Below are 4,566 nucleotides of genomic sequence, written 5' to 3' on the forward strand. Positions count from 1 at the left end.
CATCCCAGAGCATCATCCCAGAGCATCATCCCAGAGCATCATCCCAGAGCCCGCCAGAGAGCGGCTGCATCCCTCCACCTTCCTCCCTCCCTGCCTCCTTCCCACATGGGGAGAGAAGGGAAGCAAGGCAGAAAGCCTCTCTGAAAGTGAAGGTTGGTGTTGGGAGCAGAGGAACTTTGGGGGAGTTGTTCCACGGATTTTTCTTAGGCAGAAAAGCCGAGGCAGAAGTGGAGAGGATGAGGAGCACCGAAGCAGATTTACTGGTGTTTCCAATTAGGCACCAGACTAATTCGATTAATACAAGCTTATGTTTGAGTCAGGTTTGCTGGAAATACTTCTCAGGCACTGTCAAATTAGCTGTCCTTCTCTACCTAAGGGTATCAGAGAACAATATACTACAGCAAATAATTAATAGAATAAAATGAAAGACCTATTCAAGTTCATCCCAAAGAGTTTCCACAGGAAAAAAAAGAAATAAAAGTGACATTCCATTGCTTATATGAAAAGATTGAAAATTTAGAGAGATGCTCCAACGAACCAGGGCCATAATTCTTCCTGTCTTTCAATCTCCCTACTAAATGTTAGGCACCTAAAGATTCACCAAGGTCATTCCTTCTGGTAGAGGAGCAGAACACATGAACATGAACACTATTTACTTCTTTAGGGGTACTTTAAGGAGAGGTTTGCTGAAAAATCCAGTGCTGCTACTTAGGTAATTTGAATTTACTCCCACTTGAGATAATGTTTTTTTCTGGTGCCCAAGACAGTACTTGATTTTCAGTCTTGATCTCCTGTCATGGAGAACAGGTCCTCATGTGATCCACATTTTGCTAAAATCTCCCTCTTAAACAAAAGAAATATTAAGACAACTAATTAGAAAGTAATCTTTTAAATAATAAAAAAAAAGGTTTGCAACCAAAATGGTGTTCTAAATTTTAAATTTTTTTTAAATCAAAATCACTAATCTCCCTGAGTACTGAAATGCTGAACCAGTTGGCTTTGCTCATATTGTCTGGCTGGGTTCTTTGCCAGCAGCAACTTGACAGAAGTATGGCTTTTTATTAATAGAATTACCTTGCTCAGGCAGGAAAGCTTTTAATTACCATGTTCTTTCCTTCCATTTTGTGTAATTGGACATGGACAAAATTATCTTGATTTCTTAAATCTTGTAAGAATACAGAGAGAAGGTAGTTAAAACTGTTGACTTCTAAATGCAAGGTCCACATCCCTTCAATTAATCCAGGACTTTTGTCTTCTTGTTTGGACAGTTCAGAAAGTAAATTTCGGCATTAATATCTTCTAGAATGCCTCTTAATTGTCAGTACTAAAGCACTATGCAGTAGGAATAATGAACTTATTTTTTAATAATTGGGGTTTTTTTTAGGTCCTGTCATGTGCTATGAAATTATTGACTAAAGCTGATACTCAGCAACAAATCTGAAGTCCAATTTTTTTGAGTTTTAGTTATTGTCAAGCAGGCAAATCACGTTCTTCCAAGCAAAGTATGAGGACAGAAAAGTTTTAATGCTATTTGTAATTAAGGAGAATAAGTGAACTGAGCTGTTGAGGCCTGAAAAAGTGCAAGGTCAGTGTCTTCCTGATGGGTGTTGACAACAGCACTAACTAGGACTCAGCTTTCCCACAGGTAGAAGGTTGCAGGGCAGGGGTGGTTTATCTGAATGTTGTTTTAAGCGTTGTGTAGTCTCACTCTTAAAATTAGTGCCATTTTAGTCAGTGATAATATTTACCTGCCTTGAGTTTAAGACAATTGCATTCTCTTAGTAACTAGTAGGCACAGTTCAGATGTGTTTGGTTTGTGTTTTGTTTGATTTTAAAAGGGTATCTCTCTTTTTTCCTGCTTTCAAGAAGCAGCCACAATAGTTTCCAGTTCATCTCTCTAGGCCTAAGCTTATTATACTTATTTGTTCCCATGCTTTGCTATGCAACAGGAAACCCAGGACCAAAAGAGAGCACTGCAGCTTGCTCCAGACTACAGCCAAAATTTCCTAATGATTGTCCTGGTTGATACTAAAGGGCACTTGATGTGGTCAGCTCCCTAATAAAAAGAAAGGGATGAAAGTGTGAACACAAAACTCCACCACAAAAAAAACCAACCAAACCAAACAAATTTTATTGGAAAACAATGGCATTCATCAGTTTCAAACCTACACAGGTGAACACTCTTGCTGCCCTGAGTAGAGGCTGTCCTAGAGAGCAGAGAAGATCACTAGCAGGACTTCATGAGCCTCCAAAGGGGAATCCAGATGGCCTCTTTACAGTCTGAAGAAGAGCAGGAGTGGAGCACACATGGGACAACTGCACATTATTGTCAGTGTTAACTATCACTCAGAAAGCAGGAGGACAACACACCAGTACCTCACCTGGCTTTCTGTTACATCCTTGAAGACTCTTTAGAGGAAACTAATAGCTTTGAAGTTCAGGATTATTTTCCTTGCTCTTTCTTTGTGCATAGCCAGTGCCTTGCCCTGTCACAAGCCATTAGCAAGTGGAGGTCACAACCCAGCACTGAGAGGAAACTGAATCAGTACTTGGAATTTTGTTCATGATTACTTTGTAGTAACTGAAAATATAACTGCAGATTGCAGTTCTAGTCAAGCTTGCCATCTGAGTGCAGCATATTGCTCTCCAATTGCAGCCAGTCACAAAAGACACATAAATCCCTTTTTTTGTACAAAGGTTTGAAGTCACAGAACTTCTGATGCAAAACAAATCAGAGAGTGAAGAAAACATTATCAACAGCTGGCTCTGTCACAAGAACTGCAGGCATGAAGATGTAGACCTCAAATCCAGCCAGGCCACGACCAGCACTAAACCCAGGAGGTGGCAAAGGTGGTTTACATTTTTTGACAGTGGTTAGAGACAAGTTTTGTTCTTGCTTTGCTTTGGAGACCATGCCCACCACCACAAATGGCACACAAAGCTGAAGTAATCTGTGTCTCTGTAGGTAAAATGAATTGCATGTGTAAGAGAAGAATAAATTTTACAGCCTGGAAGATTTTATTTATCTCTATATTGAGTTTCTGCTGACAGCAGTGGCTTTCAGATTTGCAGTCAGCATTTGACCACACCTAAGTAAATAATAATAATAATAGGTGCTACAAAGGGAAAGTCCTGCAAATCAAATGCCTTCCTCAAAAAGAGGAAAGAAGTAGACTCTTCAGAGAGGCCATTACAATAGGACAACAGCAAACTGTCCTGAAAATTCACCTGTGCTCTGTTCTCTAGGCTACACTGGCATCCTGGGCTGACACAGAAGCACAGGTTGGTTTGCCTGCAAAAAGGTCAAGAGCACTGCAAAAAGTCACTGCTGTCAGAAAGCAGGTGAGGGAAGAGTGGAGAAAGCTCTGCACTACTCCAACAATTCCTAGCCCGTGCAACTGCTTAGTCACAGAAGATGCCCGTGACACTATTCCCATTTTCTACCTTACTGCAGAGAGGAGGAGTCTGACATGCCTCTAGATCATGATTCTGCCTGATCACTGCTTTATTCAGCAGACAGTTATGTTTACAATCCATCACAGCAGGATTTAGTTTTGATCCAGAAACAATCAAGGCTGGCAGCATAGCACAGAGTGGGGACACGGAGCAGAACCTGAGCATGAAGCCCCCACCTTATACAGAAGTGCTCAGAGCAGGGAACTGCTCAAACCTCACTGCCTTGCACTTGTTTCCATGGTTATGTTCTCCAAGTTCCCACCCTCAATCAATCCCTGCCATACACACTCACAAATAAGAATTCACATCTTATTTCTCCGAACTCTCTGTGCAGAATCCAGGCTCTCAAGAGTATGTCAAGCCATTCTGTTGTGCAGCAGCCTTTCCAGGAGCAAAGCTGCAAACAGCTTCTAAATGTCACTTCCAGAGCAGGGAAAAAAATATTTGCCACATCCTCGTGATCTTACTCTTCCACTGGCTGCTGAGCAGACCCATCAAGAAGGAAAACCCTTTCTCTTCTTGAGATAACCAGTCATGGAAGATTAGCACTGATGGATGTCACTCATTCTACCCTTTCCCATATGGGTCTGTCAGGTAGAAAGAAAGTAAAAATGTAGAGAAGCCTAGGAAAGCCCTGTTTTTTTCTTTAAGGGCTTTTAAACAGGATGAAAACATTTCAACTAAGGCTCTTTAAGAAGTCTCCTTCACACTTAGCTCTTCTAGCTAGCTCTGCTCAAATGTAACAAAACTGTGTTCAGAAACAAGGGTAAATAATCCCTAAAACTGCAAGGATCCCCTAAAATTATAAGTTTTGCTGCTGTTGCTGCATGAATTTGGGCAGGAGTGGACTGCAGTTCAGTTGGATGAGATTCCACAAGAGCAGTGAGATATTTAATCCCTTGGCCACAATTAGGTGGAACCAGTGGAGTGGCACAGGACTCATGCATCTGAGAACTCTGTTTCAAAATGGAGCAGAAACACAGGCCCTCCACACCTTGTGCAGTAAATTATTGCCTTTGCATAATGTTCAAGCAACAAAACATATTCATACAGACATTTAACTGCAATTACATACATTACAGGCGCAGCTAGATAGGACAGGATGGGAGG

The sequence above is a fragment of the Parus major genome, chromosome 7 (genome assembly GCF_001522545.3).
Source record: "Parus major isolate Abel chromosome 7, Parus_major1.1, whole genome shotgun sequence".
Lineage (NCBI taxonomy): Eukaryota > Metazoa > Chordata > Aves > Passeriformes > Paridae > Parus > Parus major.